The 15932-nt window shown below is 43.9% G+C and overlaps 1 protein-coding gene across 3 annotated transcripts in view; it reads right to left on the reverse strand.

Annotated features, from left to right (window-relative positions):
- jarid2a (jumonji and AT-rich interaction domain containing 2a) overlaps window positions 1-15932 on the reverse strand; it is a 144853-nt gene that overhangs the window by 64633 nt on the left and 64288 nt on the right. The window lies entirely within an intron of this gene.

Raw genomic sequence — 15932 nt, forward strand, 5'->3', positions numbered from 1 at the left:
TAGTGCTTTACTCATCTCCTTCCACCCTGCCCACCTCCCTCCTCATCTCCATCCATACTACCCACCTCCCTCCTCATAGTTCCATCCATACTACCCACCTCCCTCCTCATAGTTCCATCCATACTACCCACCTCCCTCCTCATAGTTCCATCCATACTACCCACCTCCCTCCTCATAGTTCCATCCACACTACCCACCTCCCTCCTCATAGTTCCATCCATACTACCCACCTCCCTCCTCATAGTTCCATCCACACTACCCACCTCCCTCCTCATAGTTTCATCCATACTACCCACCTCCCTCCTCATAGTTCCATCCATACTACCCACCACCCTCCTCATCTCCATCCATACTACCCACCTCCCTCCTCATCTCCATCCACACTACCCACCTCCCTCCTCATAGTTCCATCCATACTACCCACCTCCCTCCTCATATTTCCATCCATACTACCCACCTCCCTCCTCATAGTTCCATCCATACTACCCACCTCCCTCCTCATAGTTCCATCCATACTACCCACCTCCCTCCTCATAGTTCCATCCATACTACCCACCACCCTCCTCATCTCCATCCATACTACCCACCTCCCTCCTCATCTCCATCCACACTACCCACCTCCCTACTCATAGTTCCATCCATACTACCCACCTCCCTCCTCATAGTTCCATCCATACTACCCACCTCCCTCCTCATAGTTCCATCCATACTACCCACCTCCCTCCTCATAGTTCCATCCATACTACCCACCTCCCTCCTCATAGTTCCATCCATACTACCCACCTCCCTCCTCATAGTTCCATCCACACTACCCACCTCCCTCCTCATAGTTCCATCCATACTACCCACCTCCCTCCTCATAGTTCCATCCACACTACCCACCTCCCTCCTCATAGTTCCATCCACACTACCCACCTCCCTCCTCATAGTTCCATCCATACTACCCACCACCCTCCTCATCTCCATCCATACTACCCACCTCCCTCCTCATCTCCATCCACACTACCCACCTCCCTCCTCATAGTTCCATCCATACTACCCACCTCCCTCCTCATAGTTCCATCCATACTACCCACCTCCCTCCTCATCTCCATCCATACTACCCACCTCCCTCCTCATAGTTCCATCCACACTACCCACCTCCCTCCTCATAGTTCCATCCATACTACCCACCTCCCTCCTCATAGTTCCATCCATACTACCCACCTCCCTCCTCATAGTTCCATCCATACTACCCACCACCCTCCTCATCTCCATCCATACTACCCACCTCCCTCCTCATCTCCATCCACACTACCCACCTCCCTACTCATAGTTCCATCCATACTACCCACCTCCCTCCTCATAGTTCCATCCATACTACCCACCTCCCTCCTCATAGTTCCATCCATACTACCCACCTCCCTCCTAATAGTTCCATCCATACTACCCACCTCCCTCCTCATAGTTCCATCCATTCTACCCACCTCCCTCCTCATCTCCATCCATACTACCCACCTCCCTCCTCATCTCCATCCATACTACCCACCTCCCTCCTCATAGTTCCATCCATACTACCCACCTCCCTCCTCATAGTTCCATCCATACTACCCACCTCCCTCCTCATCTCCATCCACACTACCCACCTCTCTCCTCATAGTTCCATCCATACTACCCACCTCCCTCCTCATAGTTCCATCCATACTACCCACCTCCCTCCTCATCTCCATCCACACTACCCACCTCCCTCCTCATAGTTCCATCCATACTACCCACCTCCCTCCTCATAGTTCCATCCATACTACCCACCTCCCTCCTCATCTCCATCCACACTACCCACCTCCCTCCTCATAGTTCCATCCATACTACCCACCTCCCTCCTCATCTCCACACAGGACGAGACCCGTAATCATCTGCACAATCCACAATGGCACGAAAGCCAAAACACACAGCTCAGGTACTCACACATATCAACGGACATTGTAACAATACTCGACAGCCCAATGGAAACCAAAGGGAACATTATACAAGTACTAATCAGTGGGAATAGGGGCCAGATGTGCGTAATAAAAGTTGGGTGGGCATATCTATGCTTCTATTTCTTTGTTGGCCTAGTATGGTTCCCAATCAGAGGCAGCTGTTTATCATTGTCTCTGATTGGGGATCATACTTAGGCAGCCCTTTTTCCCACCTGTGATTGTGGGATCTTGTTTGTGTTTAGTTGCTTTCTGCACTGCATGTAGCTTTACTTTTGTTTTTGTATTTTTGTTGTTTTTCCCGGTGTCATTGTAAATAAAAACAATACCACGCTGCACCTTGGTCTCATTCCAACAACGGGCGTAACACACAGTCACATACAATCATAATTTACACTGCTGCTACTCTGTTTATCATATATCCTGATGCCTAGTCACCGTACCCCTATACATATCTACCTCTATCACTCCAGTATCCCTGCACATTGTTAATATGGTACTGACCCTGTATATAGTCACCTTACCCATGTACATATCTACCTCTATCACTCCAGTATCCCTGCACATTGTTAATATGGTATTGAACTGACCCTGTGTATAGTCACCTTACCCCTATACATATCTACCTCTATCACTCCAGTATCCCTGCACATTGTTAATATGGTACTGACCCTGTATATAGTCACCTTACCCCTATACATATCTACCTCTATCACTCCAGTATCTCTGCACGTTGTTAATATGGTATTGAACTGACCCTGTATATAGTCACCTTACCCCTATACATATCTACCTCTATCACTCCAGTATCTCTGCACGTTGTTAATATGGTATTGAACTGACCCTGTATATAGTCACCTTACCCCTATACATATCTACCTCCATCACTCCAGTATCTCTGCACGTTGTTAATATGGTATTGAACTGACCCTGTATATAGTCACCTTACCCCTATACATATCTACCACTATCACTCCAGTATCCCTGCACATTGTTAATATGGTACTGACCCTGTATATAGTCACCTTACCCCTATACATATCTACCTCTATCACTCCAGTATCTCTGCACGTTGTTAATATGGTATTGAACTGACCCTGTATATAGTCACCTTACCCCTATACATATCTACCTCTATCACTCCAGTATCTCTGCACATTGTTAATATGGTATTGAACTGACCCTGTATATAGTCACCTTACCCCTATACATATCTACCTCTATCACTCCAGTATCTCTGCACATTGTTAATATGGTACTGACCCTGTATATAGTCACCTTACCCCTATACATATCTACCTCTATCACTCCAGTATCCCTGTACATTGTTAATATGGTACTGACCCTGTATATAGTCACCTTACCCCTATACATATCTACCTCTATCACTCCAGTATCTCTGCACATTGTTAATATGGTATTGAACTGACCCTGTATATAGTCACCTTACCCCTATACATATCTACCTCTATCACTCCAGTATCCCTGCACATTGTTAATATGGTACTGACCCTGTATATAGTCACCTTACCCCTATACATATCTACCTCTATCACTCCAGTATCCCTGCACATTGTTAATATGGTATTGAACTGACCCTGTATATAGTCACCTTACCCCTATACATATCTACCTCTATCACTCCAGTATCCCTGCACATTGTTAATATGGTACTGACCCTGTATATAGTCACCTTACCCATATACATATCTACCTCTATCACTCCAGTATCTCTGCACGTTGTTAATATGGTATTGAACTGACCCTGTATATAGTCACCTTACCCCTATACATATCTACCTCCATCACTCCAGTATCCCTGTACATTGTTAATATGGTACTGACCCTGTATATAGTCACCTTACCCATATACATATCTACCTCTATCACTCCAGTATCCCTGCACATTGTTAATATGGTACTGACCCTGTATATAGTCACCTTACCCCTATACATATCTACCTCTATCACTCCAGTATCTCTGCACGTTGTTAATATGGTATTGAACTGACCCTGTATATAGTCACCTTACCCCTATACATATCTACCTCTATCACTCCAGTATCTCTGTACATTGTTAATATGGTATTGACCTGACCCTGTATATAGTCACCTTACCCCTATACATATCTACCTCTATCACTCCAGTATCCCTGCACATTGTTAATATGGTATTGAACTGACCCTGTATATAGTCACCTTACCCCTATACATATCTACCTCTATCACTCCAGTATCCCTGCACATTGTTAATATGGTACTGAACTGACCCTGTATATAGTCACCTTACCCATATACATATCTACCTCTATCACTCCAGTATCCCTGCACATTGTTAATATGGTATTGAACTGACCCTGTATATAGTCACCTTACCCCTATACATATCTACCTCTATCACTCCAGTATCCCTGTACATTGTTAATATTGTATTGACCCTGTATATAGTCACCTTACCCCTATACATATCTACCTCTATCACTCCAGTATCCCTGCACATTGTTAATATTGTATTGACCCTGTATATAGTCACCTTACCCCTATACATATCTACCTCTATCACTCCAGTATCTCTGCACGTTGTTAATATGGTATTGTACTGACCCTGTATATAGTCACCTTACCCATATACATATCTACCTCTATCACTCCAGTATCTCTGCACGTTGTTAATATGGTATTGAACTGACCCTGTATATAGTCACCTTACCCCTATACATATCTACCTCTATCACTCCAGTATCCCTGCACATTGTTAATATTGTATTGACCCTGTATATAGTCACCTTACCCCTATACATATCTACCTCTATCACTCCAGTATCCCTGCACATTGTTAATATGGTACTGACCCTGTATATAGTCACCTTACCCCTATACATATCTACCTCTATCACTCCAGTATCCCTGCACATTGTTAATATTGTATTGACCCTGTATATAGTCACCTTACCCCTATACATATCTACCTCTATCACTCCAGTATCCCTGTACATTGTTAATATGGTACTGAACTGACCCTGTATATAGTCACCTTACCCCTATACATATCTACCTCTATCACTCCAGTATCTCTGCACGTTGTTAATATGGTACAGACCCTGTATATAGTCACCTTATCCCTATACATATCTACCTCTATCACTCCAGTATCCCTGCACATTGTTAATATGGTACTGACCCTGTATATAGTCACCTTACCCCTATACATATCTACCTCCATCACTCCAGTATCTCTGCACGTTGTTAATATGGTATTGAACTGACCCTGTATATAGTCACCTTACCCCTATACATATCTACCTCTATCACTCCAGTATCCCTGTACATTGTTAATATGGTATTGAACTGACCCTGTATATAGTCACCTTACCCATATACATATCTACCTCTATCACTCCAGTATCCCTGCACATTGTTAATATGGTATTGAACTGACCCTGTATATAGTCACCTTACCCCTATACATATCTACCTCTATCACTCCAGTATCCCTGCACATTGTTAATATGGTACTGACCCTGTATATAGTCACCTTACCCATATACATATCTACCTCTATCACTCCAGTATCTCTGCACGTTGTTAATATGGTATTGAACTGACCCTGTATATAGTCACCTTACCCCTATACATATCTACCTCTATCACTCCAGTATCTCTGCACGTTGTTAATATGGTATTGAACTGACCCTGTATATAGTCACCTTACCCCTATACATATCTACCTCTATCACTCCAGTATCTCTGCACGTTGTTAATATGGTATTGAACTGACCCTGTATATAGTCACCTTACCCATATACATATCTACCTCTATCACTCCAGTATCCCTGCACATTGTTAATATGGTATTGAACTGACCCTGTATATAGTCACCTTACCCCTATACATATCTACCTCTATCACTCCAGTATCCCTGCACATTGTTAATATGGTATTGTATTGACCCTGTATATAGTCACCTTACCACTATACATATCTACCTCCATCACTCCAGTATCCCTGTACATTGTTAATATGGTACTGACCCTGTATATAGTCACCTTACCCCTATACATATCTACCTCTATCACTCCAGTATCTCTGCACGTTGTTAATATGGTATTGAACTGACCCTGTATATAGTCACCTTACCCCTATACATATCTACCTCTATCACTCCAGTATCTCTGCACGTTGTTAATATGGTATTGAACTGACCCTGTATATAGTCACCTTACCCCTATACATATCTACCTCTATCACTCCAGTATCCCTGTACATTGTTAATATGGTATTGAACTGACCCTGTATATAGTCACCTTACCCCTATACATATCTACCTCCATCACTCCAGTATCCCTGCACATTGTTAATATGGTACTGACCCTGTATATAGTCACCTTACCCATATACATATCTACCTCTATCACTCCAGTATCTCTGCACGTTGTTAATATGGTATTGAACTGACCCTGTATATAGTCACCTTACCCCTATACATATCTACCTCTATCACTCCAGTATCTCTGCACGTTGTTAATATGGTATTGAACTGACCCTGTATATAGTCACCTTACCCCTATACATATCTACCTCTATCACTCCAGTATCTCTGCACGTTGTTAATATGGTATTGAACTGACCCTGTATATAGTCACCTTACCCCTATACATATCTACCTCTATCACTCCAGTATCCCTGTACATTGTTAATATGGTACTGACCCTGTATATAGTCACCTTACCCCTATACATATCTACCTCTATCACTCCAGTATCTCTGCACGTTGTTAATATGGTATTGAACTGACCCTGTATATAGTCACCTTACCCCTATACATATCTACCTCTATCACTCCAGTATCCCTGTACATTGTTAATATGGTACTGACCCTGTATATAGTCACCTTACCCCTATACATATCTACCTCTATCACTCCAGTATCCCTGCACATTGTTAATATGGTACTGAACTGACCCTGTATATAGTCACCTTACCCCTATACATATCTACCTCTATCACTCCAGTATCCCTGTACATTGTTAATATGGTACTGACCCTGTATATAGTCACCTTACCCCTATACATATCTACCTCTATCACTCCAGTATCCCTGCACGTTGTTAATATGGTATTGAACTGACCCTGTATATAGCTTCTTACTTTCTCCTGTTCTTTTTATTTCTTATTTTTATATCTCCTGTGTTTTTGTTCTACCTTGTTATTTTTAGTACTACATTGATATTGATTACTGCATTGTTGGGTTTAGAGCTTGCAAGAAAGGCATTTCACTGTACTTGTGCACATAACATTAAAACACATCTGGACACACCACATGTCTATAGGACACTCTGTATTAACAGCCCCTGGGCCATGACACTAACCAACCAACCCTGGAGGCATCAGCTGAACCTAATGACAGGAAGCATCCCAAATGGCACCCTATTCCCTACATAGTGCACCACTTTTGATCAAGACCCATATGGCTCTGGTCAAAAGTAGTGTACTTCAGTCTGTATGTGCCCTTGTCAAAAGTAGTGCACTATGTAGGGAATAGGGTGCCATTTGGGACGTAGACAGCTCCCTCCGTCCCCCCGACCTCCCTCTAGTCCACCATGACGATGATCCTCACTGAGAGAAGACCCCAGGCTACTGCCCTCCTCACAATGGAGAGCCTGTTCAGCCTACTCAGCCCTCATCTCGGCCCAAGGGCAAATGAATGGCCATTTATCCTCTCTGAAGGTCAGCGGGTCCATGGCACTGCCTGCCTGCCGCTTGGGCTGCCATGTGATCGTGCATTGGGGAGATAGTAGGCTATGCAGAGTTGCATGGTGGGCTAGTAATTGATTGCAGTTAGGCTATGCATTTGGGCTAGTGTGAATGCGTACGGGCATTGGGGAAAGATTCCATTGAGTTGCATGGGCTAGACCAAGATAATCGATCAGAAAGGCAATCATGATAATAGAGTTGCATGGGATAGACCAAGATAATCAATCAGAAAGGCCATCATGACAATAGAGTTGCATGGGAGAGAAAAACGCTAAGCTTTAATGCCAGTGTACTGCTTTCCATAATGCTACATGTTGAACTATGACACTAGACATAAGACTAGTCTGAGCAGCAGGTGGGCAGGTCTTTAATGTTTCTGGTGGTATGTGAGCTGGTTGGTATTGTAGTGTACTGTGAGCTGGATGGTATTGTAGTGTACTGTTAGTGAGAGCTGGTTGGTATTGTAGTGTACTGTGAGTGTGAGCTGGTTGGTATTGTAGTGTACTGTGAGTGTGAGCTGGTTGGTATTGTAGTGTACTGTGAGTGTGAGCTGGTTGGTATTGTAGTGTACTGTGAGCTGGTTGGTATTGCAGTGTACTGTGAGTGTGAGCTGGTTGGTATTGTAGTGTACTGTGAGCTGGTTGGTATTGTAGTGTACTGTGAGTGTGAGCTGGTTGGTATTGTAGTGTACTGTGAGTGTGAGCTGGTTGGTATTGTAGTGTACTGTGAGCTGGTTGGTATTGTAGTGTACTGTGAGCTGGTTGGTATTGTAGTGTACTGTGAGCTGGTTGGTATTGTAGTGTACTGTGGGCTGGTTGGTATTGTAGTGTACTGTGAGCTGGTTGGTATTGTAGTGTACTGTGAGCTGGTTGGTATTGTAGTGTACTGTGAGCTGGTTGGTATTGTAGTGTACTGTGAGCTGGTTGGTATTGTAGTGTACTGTGAGCTGGTTGGTATTGTAGTGTACTGTGAGCTGGTTGGTATTGTAGTGTACTGTGAGCTGGTTGGTATCTTAGTATACTGTGAGCTGGTTGGTATTGTAGTATACTGTGAGCTGGTTGGTATTGTAGTGTACTGTGAGCTGGTTGGTATTGTAGTGGACTGTGAGCTGGTTGGTATTGTAGTATACTGTGAGCTGGTTCGTATTGTAGTATACTGTGAGCTGGTGGGTATTGTAGTGTACTGTGAGCTGGTTGGTATTGTAGTGTACTATGAGCTGGTTGGTATTGTAGTGTACTGTGAGTGTGAGCTGGTTGGTATTGTAGTGTACTGTGAGCTGGTTGATATTGTAGTGTACTGTGAGTGTGAGCTGGTTGGTATTGTAGTGTACTGTGAGCTGGTTGGTATTGTAGTGTACTGTGAGCTGGTTGGTATTGTAGTATACTGTGAGCTGGTTGGTACTGTAGTGTACTGTGAGCTGGTTGGTATTGTAGTGTACTGTGAGCTGGTTGGTATTGTAGTGTACTGTGAGCTGGTTGGTATTGTAGTGTACTGTGAGTGTAAGCTGGTTGGTATTGTAGTGTACTGTGAGTGTGAGCTGGTTGGTATTGTAGTGTACTGTGAGTGTGAGCTGGTTGGTATTGTAGTGTACTGTGAGCTGGTTGGTACTGTAGTGTACTGTGAGCTGGTTGTACTGTGAGCTGGTTGGTATTGTAGTGTACTGTGAGCTGGTTGGTATTGTAGTGTACTGTGAGCTGGTTGGTATTGTAGTATACTGTGAGCTGGTTGGTATTGTAGTATACTGTGAGCTGGTTGGTATTGTAGTGTACTGTGAGCTGGTTGGTATTGTAGTGTACTGTGAGCTGGTTGGTATTGTAGTATACTGTGAGCTGGTTGGTATTGTAGTGTACTGTGAGTGTGAGCTGGTTGGTATTGTAGTGTACTGTGAGTGTGAGCTGGTTGGTATTGTAGTGTACTGTGAGCTGGTTGGTATTGCAGTGTACTGTGAGTGTGAGCTGGTTGGTATTGTAGTGTACTGTGAGCTGGTTGGTATTGTAGTGTACTGTGAGCTGGTTGGTATTGTAGTGTACTGTGAGCTGGTTGGTATTGTAGTGTACTGTGAGCTGGTTGGTATTGTAGTGTACTGTGAGCTGGTTGGTATCTTAGTATACTGTGAGCTGGTTGGTATTGTAGTATACTGTGAGCTGGTTGGTATTGTAGTGTACTGTGAGCTGGTTGGTATTGTAGTGTACTGTGAGCTGGTTGGTATTGTAGTATACTGTGAGCTGGTTCGTATTGTAGTATACTGTGAGCTGGTGGGTATTGTAGTGTACTGTGAGCAGGTTGGTATTGTAGTGTACTATGAGCTGGTTGGTATTGTAGTGTACTGTGAGCTGGTTGGTATTGTAGTGTACTGTGAGTGTGAGCTGGTTGGTATTGTAGTGTACTGTGAGCTGGTTGGTGTTGTAGTATACTGTGAGCTGGTTGGTATTGTAGTGTACTGTGAGCTGGTTGGTATTGTAGTGTACTGTGAGCTGGTTGGTATTGTAGTATACTGTGAGCTGGTTGGTATTGTAGTGTACTGTGAGTGTGAGCTGGTTGGTATTGTAGTGTACTGTGAGCTGGTTGGTATTGTAGTGTACTGTGAGCTGGTTGGTATTGTAGTGTACTGTGAGTGTGAGCTGGTTGGTATTGTAGTATACTGTGAGCTGGTTGGTATTGTAGTGTACTGTGAGCTGGTTGGTATTGTAGTGTACTGTGAGTGTGAGCTGGTTGGTATTGTAGTGTACTGTGAGCTGGTTGATATTGTAGTGTACTGTGAGTGTGAGCTGGTTGGTATTGTAGTGTACTGTGAGCTGGTTGGTATTGTAGTGTACTGTGAGCTGGTTGGTATTGTAGTATACTGTGAGCTGGTTGGTACTGTAGTGTACTGTGAGCTGGTTGGTATTGTAGTGTACTGTGAGCTGGTTGGTATTGTAGTGTACTGTGAGCTGGTTGGTATTGTAGTGTACTGTGAGTGTGAGCTGGTTGGTATTGTAGTGTACTGTGAGTGTGAGCTGGTTGGTATTGTAGTGTACTGTGAGTGTGAGCTGGTTGGTATTGTAGTGTACTGTGAGCTGGTTGGTACTGTAGTGTACTGTGAGCTGGTTGGTATTGTAGTGTACTGTGAGCTGGTTGGTATTGTAGTATACTGTGAGCTGGTTGGTATTGTAGTATACTGTGAGCTGGTGGGTATTGTAGTGTACTGTGAGCTGGTTGGTATTGTAGTGTACTGTGAGCTGGTTGGTATTGTAGTGTACTGTGAGTGTGAGCTGGTTGGTATTGTAGTATACTGTGAGCTGGTTGGTATTGTAGTGTACTGTGAGCTGGTTGGTACTGTAGTGTACTGTGAGTGTGAGCTGGTTGGTATTGTAGTGTACTGTGAGCTGGTTGGTATTGTAGTGTACTGTGAGTGTGAGCTGGTTGGTATTGTAGTGTACTTTGAGTGTGAGCTGGTTGGTATTGTAGTGTACTGTGAGTGTGAGCTGGTTGGTATTGTAGTGTACTGTGAGCTGGTTGGTACTGTAGTGTACTGTGAGCTGGTTGGTATTGTAGTGTACTGTGAGCTGGTTGGTATTGTAGTGTACTGTGAGTGTGAGCTGGTTGGTATTGTAGTGTACTGTGAGCTGGTTGGTATTGTAGTGTACTGTTAGTGTGAGCTCGTTGGTATTGTAGTGTACTGTGAGCTGGTTGGTATTGTAGTGTACTGTGAGCTGGTTGGTATTGTAGTGTACTGTGAGCTGGTTGGTATTGTAGTGTACTGTGAGCTGGTTGGTATTGTAGTATACTGTGAGCTGGTTGGTATTGTAGTATACTGTGAGCTGGTTGGTATTGTAGTGTACTGTGAGCTGGTTGGTATTGTAGTGTACCGTGAGCTGGTTGGTATTGTAGTATACTGTGAGCTGGTTGGTATTGTAGTATACTGTGAGCTGGTTGGTATTGTAGTGTACTGTGAGCTGGTTGGTATTGTAGTGTACTGTGAGCTGGTTGGTATTGTAGTGTACTGTGAGCTGGTTGGTATTGTAGTATACTGTGAGCTGGTTGGTATTGTAGTGTACTGTGAGCTGGTTGGTACTGTAGTGTACTGTGAGTGTGAGCTGGTTGGTATTGTAGTGTACTGTGAGCTGGTTGGTATTGTAGTGTACTGTGAGTGTGAGCTGGTTGGTATTGTAGTATACTGTGAGCTGGTTGGTATTGTAGTATACTGTGAGCTGGTTGGTATTGTAGTGTACTGTGAGCTGGTTGGTATTGTAGTGTACTGTGAGCTGGTTGGTATTGTAGTGTACTGTGAGCTGGTTGGTATTGTAGTGTACTGTGAGCTGGTTGGTATTGTAGTGTACTGTGAGTGTGAGCTGGTTGGTATTGTAGTGTACTTTGAGTGTGAGCTGGTTGGTATTGTAGTGTACTGTGAGTGTGAGCTGGTTGGTATTGTAGTGTACTGTGAGCTGGTTGGTACTGTAGTGTACTGTGAGCTGGTTGGTATTGTAGTGTACTGTGAGTGTGAGCTGGTTGGTATTGTAGTATACTGTGAGCTGGTTGGTATTGTAGTGTACTGTGAGCTGGTTGGTACTGTACTGTACTGTGAGTGTGAGCTGGTTGGTATTGTAGTGTACTGTGAGCTGGTTGGTATTGTAGTGTACTGTGAGTGTGAGCTGGTTGGTATTGTAGTGTACTTTGAGTGTGAGCTGGTTGGTATTGTAGTGTACTGTGAGTGTGAGCTGGTTGGTATTGTAGTGTACTGTGAGCTGGTTGGTACTGTAGTGTACTGTGAGCTGGTTGGTATTGTAGTGTACTGTGAGCTGGTTGGTATTGTAGTGTACTGTGAGCTAGTTGGTATTGTAGTGTACTGTGAGTGTGAGCTGGTTGGTATGTAGTGCACTGTGAGCTGGTTGGTATTGTAGTGTACTGTGAGTGTGAGCTGGTTGGTATTGTAGTGTACTGTGAGCTGGTTGGTATTGTAGTGTACTGTTAGTGTGAGCTCGTTGGTATTGTAGTGTACTGTGAGCTGGTTGGTATTGTAGTGTACTGTGAGCTGGTTGGTATTGTAGTGTACTGTGAGCTGGTTGGTATTGTAGTGTACTGTGAGCTGGTTGGTATTGTAGTATACTGTGAGCTGGTTGGTATTGTAGTATACTGTGAGCTGGTTGGTATTGTAGTGTACTGTGAGCTGGTTGGTATTGTAGTGTACTGTGAGCTGGTTGGTATTGTAGTATACTGTGAGCTGGTTGGTATTGTAGTATACTGTGAGCTGGTTGGTATTGTAGTGTACTGTGAGCTGGTTGGTATTGTAGTGTACTGTGAGCTGGTTGGTATTGTAGTGTACTGTGAGCTGGTTGGTATTGTAGTATACTGTGAGCTGGTTGGTATTGTAGTGTACTGTGAGCTGGTTGGTACTGTAGTGTACTGTGAGTGTGAGCTGGTTGGTATTGTAGTGTACTGTGAGCTGGTTGGTATTGTAGTGTACTGTGAGTGTGAGATGGTTGGTATTGTAGTATACTGTGAGCTGGTTGGTATTGTAGTATACTGTGAGCTGGTTGGTATTGTAGTATACTGTGAGCTGGTTGGTATTGTAGTGTACTGTGAGCTGGTTGGTATTGTAGTGTACTGTGAGCTGGTTGGTATTGTAGTGTACTGTGAGCTGGTTGGTATTGTAGTGTACTGTGAGTGTGAGCTGGTTGGTATTGTAGTGTACTTTGAGTGTGAGCTGGTTGGTATGTAGTGCACTGTGAGCTGGTTGGTATTGTAGTGTACTGTGAGTGTGAGCTGGTTGGTATTGTAGTGTACTGTGAGCTGGTTGGTATTGTAGTGTACTGTTAGTGTGAGCTCGTTGGTATTGTAGTGTACTGTGAGCTGGTTGGTATTGTAGTGTACTGTGAGCTGGTTGGTATTGTAGTGTACTGTGAGCTGGTTGGTATTGTAGTGTACTGTGAGCTGGTTGGTATTGTAGTATACTGTGAGCTGGTTGGTATTGTAGTATACTGTGAGCTGGTTGGTATTGTAGTGTACTGTGAGCTGGTTGGTATTGTAGTGTACTGTGAGCTGGTTGGTATTGTAGTATACTGTGAGCTGGTTGGTATTGTAGTGTACTGTGAGTGTGAGCTGGTTGGTCATGTAGTGTACTGTGAGTGTGAGCTGGTTAGTATTGTAGTGTACTGTGAGCTGGTTGGTATTGCAGTGTACTGTGAGTGTGAGCTGGTTGGTATTGTAGTGTACTGTGAGCTGGTTGGTATTGTAGTGTACTGTGAGTGTGAGCTGGTTGGTATTGTAGTGTACTGTGAGTGTGAGCTGGTTGGTATTGTAGTGTACTGTGAGCTGGTTGGTATTGTAGTGTACTGTGAGCTGGTTGGTATTGTAGTGTACTGTGAGCTGGTTGGTATTGTAGTGTACTGTGAGCTGGTTGGTATTGTAGTGTACTGTGAGCTGGTTGGTATCTTAGTATACTGTGAGCTGGTTGGTATTGTAGTATACTGTGAGCTGGTTGGTATTGTAGTGTACTGTGAGCTGGTTGGTATTGTAGTATACTGTGAGCTGGTTGGTATTGTAGTATACTGTGAGCTGGTGGGTATTGTAGTGTACTGTGAGCTGGTTGGTATTGTAGTGTACTGTGAGCTGGTTGGTATTGTAGTGTACTGTGAGCTGGTTGGTATTGTAGTATACTGTGAGCTGGTTGGTATTGTAGTATACTGTGAGCTGGTGGGTATTGTAGTGTACTGTGAGCTGGTTGGTATTGTAGTGTACTGTGAGCTGGTTGGTATTGTAGTGTACTGTGAGTGTGAGCTGGTTGGTATTGTAGTATACTGTGAGCTGGTTGGTATTGTAGTGTACTGTGAGCTGGTTGGTACTGTAGTGTACTGTGAGTGTGAGCTGGTTGGTATTGTAGTGTACTGTGAGCTGGTTGGTATTGTAGTGTACTGTGAGTGTGAGCTGGTTGGTATTGTAGTATACTGTGAGCTGGTTGGTATTGTAGTATACTGTGTGCTGGTTGGTATTGTAGTGTACTGTGAGTGTGAGCTGGTTGGTATTGTAGTGTACTGTGAGCTGGTTGGTACTGTAGTGTACTGTGAGCTGGTTGGTATTGTAGTGTACTGTGAGCTGGTTGGTATTGTAGTGTACTGTGAGCTAGTTGGTATTGTAGTGTACTGTGAGTGTGAGCTGGTTGGTATGTAGTGCACTGTGAGCTGGTTGGTATTGTAGTGTACTGTGAGTGTGAGCTGGTTGGTATTGTAGTGTACTGTGAGCTGGTTGGTATTGTAGTGTACTGTTAGTGTGAGCTCGTTGGTATTGTAGTGTACTGTGAGCTGGTTGGTATTGTAGTGTACTGTGAGCTGGTTGGTATTGTAGTGTACTGTGAGCTGGTTGGTATTGTAGTGTACTGTGAGCTGGTTGGTATTGTAGTATACTGTGAGCTGGTTGGTATTGTAGTATACTGTGAGCTGGTTGGTATTGTAGTGTACTGTGAGCTGGTTGGTATTGTAGTGTACTGTGAGCTGGTTGGTATTGTAGTATACTGTGAGCTGGTTGGTATTGTAGTATACTGTGAGCTGGTTGGTATTGTAGTGTACTGTGAGCTGGTTGGTATTGTAGTGTACTGTGAGCTGGTTGGTATTGTAGTGTACTGTGAGCTGGTTGGTATTGTAGTGTACTGTGGGCTGGTTGGTATTGTAGTGTACTGTGAGTGTGAGCTGGTTGGTATTGTAGTGTACTGTGAGTGTGAGCTGGTTGGTATTGTAGTGTACTGTGAGCTGGTTGGTATTGTAGTGTACTGTGAGTGTGAGCTGGTTGGTACTGTAGTGTACTGTGAGTGTGAGCTGGTTGGTATTGTAGTGTACTGTGAGCTGGTTGGTATTGTAGTGTACTGTGAGTGTGAGCTGGTTGGTATTGTAGTGTACTGTGTGCTGGTTGGTATGTAGTGTACTGTGAGCTGGTTGGTATTGTAGTGTACTGTGAGCTGGTTGGTATTGTAGTGTACTGTGAGTGTGAGCTGGTTGGTACTGTAGTGTACTGTGGGCTGGTTGGTATTGTAGTGTACTGTGAGTGTGAGCTGGTTGGTATTGTAGTTTACTGTGTGCTGGTTGGTATGTAGTGTACTGTGAGCTGGTTGGTATTGTAGTGTACTGTGAGCTGGTTGGTATTGTAGTGTACTGTGGGCTGGTTGGTATTGTAGTGTACTGTGAGCTGGTTGGTATTGTAGTGTACTGTGAGCTGGTTGGTATTGTAGTGTACTGTGAGCTGGTTGGTATTGTA

Source organism: Salmo salar, chromosome 05 (genome assembly GCF_965601325.2).
Source record: "Salmo salar chromosome 05, fSalSal1, whole genome shotgun sequence".
In the NCBI taxonomy this organism is placed as follows: Eukaryota; Metazoa; Chordata; class Actinopteri; order Salmoniformes; family Salmonidae; genus Salmo; species Salmo salar.